Below are 8364 nucleotides of genomic sequence, written 5' to 3'. Positions count from 1 at the left end.
TATATGTTACAGTTGAAGTATCTTCCAGTTATAATATATTTTGACTAGTTAAAATATATTCCAACTACCGTTATAGTTGAAGTGTATTTGCAGTTGATATATATTTTGACTAGTTGGAATATATGTATTCCATCTAACCCGCGTAAGTTGATCCATATGGCGAATTATATTCCAACTGGTCAAAACATATTACAGCTGAATATATAGTTAATTATTAGGTTGGATGGAGAGGTTAGGTTTTCGTGAAAGCGTCACCCGACTTAAATTGAGTTTACAAGTCACATTTTTGTTTTGAATACATTTTTAGAGTTTTCGTAATACAGTATTGATTGCCTTTATTCGTAATATTAACGCATTATTGAATTCTGACGCATTCATAATAACATCAGAGCTGTTAACTCAATTGTTATATTGCAACTGGCGCACATTGTTGAAAGTGTATTTGTGCTTATAGTTATAATTCACTAGTTGAATTATTTTCGAATATTAATAAGCTAATACGCCAGTCGGTATATATTACAAATGAAAATATACTTCGACTGTAACATATACGTATATAAAAGGCTTATTTCGCATACTTACAGCCAATGCGCATGTGCTGACGTATTATTTTATTTGTTCTTTTGTTTTTGAAATTCTCTTCAACACCACTATGTATAATGTGCAGTTTTTTGTTTTAGATCTCTTTCGCGTTCAGAGTGAAATAAGAAAAACATAAAAGAGGTGTGTAAAAAGCACTAGCTCGGGGTGAGTGATATTTTCACTCACCCCGGTGAGTGAGGATTTCAAAGATTCAATTTTTATCGAGTGTAGAAATGTGTGCACCATTTCACTATTATATATATATATATATATATATATATATATATATATATATATATATATATATATATATATATATATATATATATATATAATAAATACATTTCTACATGGTACATACACATGTACAAAATGAATAAAAATGAAAAAAAAACTGCTTTTAAACTTCGAGAACCATAGATTTCAAAGCAACCCGGAATTTGATAACAATAACTCTTACCATTACATAATATAAGCGGCTATATTTTAATGCGGCATAAGTTAACTTTTCTTCATTTCGAGAAATATCTCGCAAAACATAAAATATAATGATTTACGTTTAACAAAATTCAAAAATACTGGTGACCTCTAATACGTTTCTTCTGCTTTTCCGAGATTCTGGACATATCGAATTAAAATAAGTGATAACAATTTGTGAATTAATTCAAACGGAAATAGTGTTTTTCGAACTGAAAATTGGACTTCCGCCATATCAATATGGCGGAATATCGACTATATCCAATATTTGATATGTATGCAATACATAGGGATAAAACATGTTAGTGCTTACGAATGTTAGTAAGAGAGTAAGTTTAACATTTGCACGAAAGGTGATACATTTTTAGTGCACCTGGGCGCGATGCATTGCTCGCGAATGGAAAAGGTTTGCAACCGCTGCAACAAGTGGTGGTAACGGTGCGTCCAAGATGGCGACTGCCCCCTCCACTGAGCGATCAATGGCGGCGGCTGCAGCGCTCGCCTACCACCCGTTCCCGCCAAATCCCGGTCACCCTCGCTGCGCAAAATACGGGCACGCGCGCACATGGGGATGTGGTGACCATGCGTCCTCGACATCCACATAGCAGCACCCTCACTTTATTTATAATACATAGTCCCAGCGACACTCGATACGGGAACCCCTCCCCCCCACTACCACCTCATCGATGGGTCATTTGTAAAATTATGCATTTTATGAAATCGATGTATGTAAAGGACACTTTCTATTCAATTAGCTCGAAAGCTATTTGTCATTTTTGTTTTCTGAATATTGTGTTGCAACGTTTTCTATTTATAAATTTAATATCGCAGTTGGTGTACCCAAATTGTCCGACAGAGATATAAAAGCTTTGATTTACCACAGTATATTATTATAAAGTTTAAAGTAAATAAAAATAGTCTCGGAACTACATATGTACATATATAATGCATACATTTTGCAAATTATCCGATAACGCGCGTACATTCATCTCTATTTATGAATATTCTGTAAAAATTTGCAGTATGAGTTCATCATTTAAAAAAGAAATTACCCGACTATGTACATACATATACTATTTTTTCTTTATTCTTTAGATATGTAAAACGACTGTCAGTCCATGTTTTAATTTATAATTACTCGCTAATATTTTTAGAAAAACCGTTGTAATTTACCTATGTACATGCATATGTTACGGTATCAAGTCTCGCAGATGTATACATTGTCTAGTATACAAGCGTCAAGTCTCGCAGATGTATGTCTCAGTGAAATTATGTATATTTCAAGTGAAAATATATTTTCACTGACGTTTCAGTGGAATCCATTTACATTCACATTTTCAGGGTTGGTTTTATTCATTTAAGATTAGATTGTTAGGGTTGCTATTATTTAAGTGTTAGGATGGATAGGTTAGGTTAGGTTAGGTTAGGTTAGTAAGTAAGGTTTGGCCCTATTAATTTAAGATTGGGTTGTTAGGGTTAAATTTATAGAGTTAAACGTTGTAAATTCATTGTTTGATACATTTTCACTGCTTGAATTGGTGAAAATATATTTTCACTTGAAATATGAATGCTTTCACTGTAACATATACATTGTCTAGTAAGTGCATGTCCCAGCTTTGATTAAAGCCTACAACGCTTTATTTCACAGATACTCTTACTAGACAAGGTATACACTGGCTAGCTAATTTATGCACGTGCTGCTAAATAAATTTGAGTGATTTGACAGCTGATCAAAGTTTAACAGATAAGCTGGTTTATGCAGAGACAAGGTTTGTGCTCAATAATGGAACCGATTTTATTCAAATAACCGATTTATTGTTGAATTAATAATACATCCGTATTCCCTACCATTTTAGGTTGGGTCATTCTCCCGTGTATTTGGCGATACATACACATACTAGACAATGTATACATCAGCGAGTTTGACACTCTTATTTTAGCACAGACGTATTTGATCATTTGGATTTTTTAAGTTAAAAATGAAGCTAATAAAATCATACATTGATATCGACAAGTTGTCCAAAATAGCACCAGATAAAAATGATTCGTACTAATGCTATTTTTTTATTTAACTTTAATATTTTTTTACTCTAATTCTCTTATGCAGGGCTGATAAGAAGGGGGGGGGCAAAAATTCCTGGGACCCGTTTCTGCAGAAAATCATAGCAAGAATATATTTTTTTAAAACCAATTAAAAACTAATCCCGTACTGAAATCTACATACATAGTATATCAGTTCAGAAAGGCCTTTTTATATCAAAAATGAAATTTCTTCAAAAAATTTTGCCTGTGGCGTAACAAGGGTACTTGGATACTGTTAATTTTGATGTTTGCTGTCATTCAGACGTTGCCACGTTACTCGTAACGTCCGAGTGACTGGTTCGAGCGGCTCGGTCTAGGTTTACTTACATGGTGTCAACCCGGTATTAAAATCTGCTTTTGAATGCAAAATAAATTAATAGAACTGTTACAAAATCAACACGCATAAACACTTGATTTTTTGAGACTTCACTAACTATTATGGAGAAGGACTCGGTGATTATTCCGCACAAAGTGATCTCGCACACGTCACTAAAATCTCGATAACGGAATATCTAGCACCCAAAAATTCCATCCATCGACAGTTACCGCGCGAATTACCACACTAACGAGAGCTCAAGTGCCAGAGATTCCGTATTCGTGATTGTCGTGTACGCGATCACAATGTGCGAAATAATCCGTTTACAGCATAGACGATATACTTTTTCTCTATAGAATATACTCTATAGAAATATACTTTTTCCCGTCATAAGTTTGCACTACAGAACAAAGAGCCACAACGAAAAGAATCTCAGGAAGAATTTTTAAAATTAAATACATTTTGAGTAATTGGCCCAAAAGATTCGAATACATGTCGACATAGAATGTAGGCGGTAATAAAACTTCGAGTAGGCTTTTCCAAAACGGCCAAATTAGGCAAGTTTGCAAAATTCAATAACCAGTACGAACAGGTAGGTATATAAGGTCTCGATGTATACAAAGCAATATTTAATATTCAAAAAGCACAACCATATTCACACAGTGCAAGAAATATCCCCAAGCATTCCCAAGCATACAAACGTACCTTTGTATGTATCTCAGGCGCAGGTTAAACGCAAGCAACCTCCACAAGTGAAATTATTGAGCACTTGACATTAAGCGACGTTTTCTTACGCTGCAGTCACATTGATGCACACGGGTGCATTGAAAAAAATCCCACGCACGTGATACGAATCTTAAAAATGACATTACATTACAGGTCAACGTTCACGCATCGTTTGATTGCTGACTTACGAGTAGTGCGCTCAGTATCGCTGTGATTGATCTCAAAACAAACATGGCTTTTGATTTGCTGCACTACTACTTGGGTCACCTTTTAATTTGCAATCAAATCGCAAATATATTGGTTTTGTTCCAATAGATCCAATATCAAAATATTCCATATTTTATTTATTACACTATTTTAATTATATCAAATTTCGGTTATCATACTCTCACTCATATGAAGTACAGAATTTTATTTTACCTATGCTAAATTTTTTACATTTAGAACCTGTACCTATACGAACCACATCCCGGCTCAAAAAAGTATGATTGCGTGCAGTGGATTTGTATCGAGATTGTAGTTTTTGTGGTCAAAATGTAATCTGTTTTTATGTATTATACATGTTACACTGACACTGACTTTGTACCACACATAAATACGCCAGTAAAACAATGCAGGATGTACAGTAGGTGGTAAATACGTAGATAAAAATCTATATTGAAATCATTTGAATAAATTGTATAACAAAACCTTGGACATTAGATTCGCTGTGAAAAAGCGAATTTATTCGTGTATTATGATTTGTTCATTTGAATGGTAAATAGCTTGAATGTTTCACAAACTTGAATGTGCTTGTTTTTTATAAAACTATTATTTTATAAATATGAAAATTTGCTTTACTTTATTATGAAACTATAATTATAGTGACAGTGATCGTATCAAATAAATCAATACAGGTACTTTAAATATAACGCTAGCCCAATGGTTAAGAAGTGAAATAGAAAAGTATCAAAGTTAGAATTAGGATGTCCTTAATTATCTTCTGCTAGGTGAATTCATTACAGTCAATGGATTCTATGACAATTGTCAATGTATAAACTAACTTATAATTCATGTACATATATGTATAATTTGAATAAAAGATGTAACGCAATGCATGAAGAACATGAAGTTGTAATTTTAAAATTTAATATACATAGTATTAAAAAAACATAGGATAAGTATTATCATCATCATCATTTAAAGCCTTTCACGATCCACTGCTGGGTGAAGGCTTTAACCATTACCATTCCAGCACTTCCTTTGTCCACCTTTCCTTATATAAATTTATATTTTTTCATTATGCCTTTACGGGTTTTACCCTTGGGCGACACCTATAGTATTAAACTTGTAAAATTTATAGATTATAAATTTGAAATCGTCCTTACTACCTTTTTCATACTTCTCATCCAAGTATTCCGTTTCTTATCTCTTCTGGTTATGCTCAGCATACAGCGTTCCATACTTAATTGAGTGCATTTGACTTTATGTATAGGTCAGAAAATAAGAAATGTGCCTGAAATGTTGATCTATGAATGTATGAAAAAAAATCGGAAACGAAGTATCGACAGAAGACAATTTATTTGCTAATGAATCTTCGAGAATAGTTCAGTTATAGTACATAACATACTTGATGTATTCACTGTTTAGAACTACTACATTCAAACAAAAAAATAATTCATTGTATTGTTGAAAAATAAATTCAAATTTATTTCTTAGAATGAATTCAAAATAGAAAGAAATATTATTATAATGAAATTATATTTATATAATTTATAATAAAAAAATATCTTGATTTTATTTTACAAATTAATCTACATACACATTACTCGAATGTAATATCATGTTTCATGATAATCATGATTTCCCCTTTTAATTTCACGTTTAAAAATTTAATATACTCCATACTAATTCCACACCTGTCAGCAGCTCCATATTTTTCTATTATTGTCCTACATGAAACAGTGAACAGATGGTCACCCGTCGCAAATGCGTCAACAAACTTTTTTATGGGTATTGCATAGCAACTCTCAGAGTTTTGCATTAAATCTAGTAATATTCATTAGATGAAAAATATATAATATAAACACATTCCGCCAAGATATGTATGTATATTATATAAACAAACGAGACTCTACAAACAGACAACTCAAAAACTAGTTTGCGTTCAACAAAAAGTCGACATTTTCACAATTCTTCGAACGAAGCAATGCAATATCGATAAAAAAAAGCGTGTACTCCTTTTAATATCTTATGCAATATTCCCGATGCGCCATTGTCTTGTGACAATGTACCCACTGTGAAACTTTCCCCTACGAAGATTGACCCCACTTTATGCAACCCCAGTGCAATTTCTCGAAACAATGCATTTTCACTCCCATCACATTATGCTACGACGTCACAAAACTAAATATGTAGTATGTATCACTAAATGACAATAAACATTAAAAGTTGTTTTGATTTTGAATTTGTGATGCATTTTCCCAAAAGTGCAATAAAGAAAACTGGATATCGCATTGCTATAACGACTATTATACCGACTAATCGATTTCGCAATTGCTTTCAATATGTAGATATGTTAAATTGACCGCATTCTATGGGTCTATTGACTTCGTCACAATTGACGATGCAGCTGCGTCAATCTACTGCTTCTTGATTATAAATGCAGGGTCATCAAAAATGATAAGATTCCCGTATTGAAAATTAAATTATAATTTTATGCGTCCGACTTTTTTAAATAAAATACTCAATGATATAAAACACCCAATGTGAAATAGCTATCTTTGTAACAGCAGTACCAAAATATGTATGTATGTCAGTGGTGGTAACGGGGACTTCATTTGGGCGTAGTTTATATTTTGGTCGTGAACCTTTATTTTCGATTAATGAAGGACGAATACCAGTCAAGAAATTGATATTGTTTTCGTATCTTTTGAAAGGAATAAACTGCAGTGAATACTTGTGGTATATTAGTATCTGCCCGTTCATTGAGATTTTTTTTTTTTATGAAACTACTTTTAACTAAATACTTTTTTCTCAAAGCAAGACATTATTTAGCTGCCAGTTGGGATATTCATTTTATTTAAAAATAATACTCTCAAAGGAGCCGAATATTTAAAAACAGGAAATAATGTTTATTTCGGACGGACGGACCGATGTCGTTAAATGTAAGTGCAAACCTAAATTCAAAATTAGTTATAAACCTCCCCAACAAAGAGAAAAAGGAAATGACGGATCTTATCCAAAATATTTAATATGAAAACAATTACATTTTCTTTTGATTTATTTTATTACAATATATCGATGGCTTGTTGCACAGATATTGTATGTCCATTTTTAAATTTCTAACGAATTTTAGGCTTGTATATTCCGGAATAATTCAGGTTTTTCCTTTCAAAGTAATTTATGTATACCATATAAATTATCTTGAATGGAAAAACATGAATTATTCCAGCATCTACAAACTTAAAATTCGATACAAATTCAAAAATGGACATACAATATCTGAGCACCAAGCCATCGACATACATAGTACTTGTTTATTTATTTTATCAAAATACGTATTATATTTTATATTGAAAACACCTGTAGACTGCATCTATAGAAAAAAAAGGATAACACTAGAAAAATGAACCACGCCCAAAAAAGGCCCGCCTGGCCACCTATGATTTATGTATGTAGTGTCTAATTTTCATTATTAAAAGAAACTTACCTTTTTCTTAAACGCTTCAAATTCCAATTGTCGTATGACATTATAAAGTTTCGTTATCCACGCAGCTTAACCTGACACGATAAAACATATTGTGAAAGTGCTGGTCTACCTCGTCCACCTTTGGCAGGTAATTTTGGAGTTCGCCGAAGTCCAGTGTCCAAACCGGTACAAAAAATAAAACCGTAACTTTCGAGATTGGCTGCAGATATCCAATAAATAATATAATACAAGCGACGATGCAAAAAGTGGCTCAGGTCACAGACTATTTTTTCATGAATTCTACCGCATTCGACGCTCCTAAAACATCGACGACTCAGTAATAAATTAGACAAGTCTGCGATATGTATGGTTGTATGTACATAATAATAATTATTATCGGCTTTGTTTCGTTATTCCAAACAGCTGGTTTTACTACTGTTATTAAACCAGACGTGAATGCCCTACTTTACAATATCAGTGACATAATGTGTGCGGCACGAGAAACGTGTGA

Source organism: Arctopsyche grandis, chromosome 1 (assembly GCF_051622035.1).
Source record: "Arctopsyche grandis isolate Sample6627 chromosome 1, ASM5162203v2, whole genome shotgun sequence".
NCBI classification, from domain to species: Eukaryota; Metazoa; Arthropoda; class Insecta; order Trichoptera; family Hydropsychidae; genus Arctopsyche; species Arctopsyche grandis.
This window is presented reverse-complemented; position numbering follows the sequence as displayed.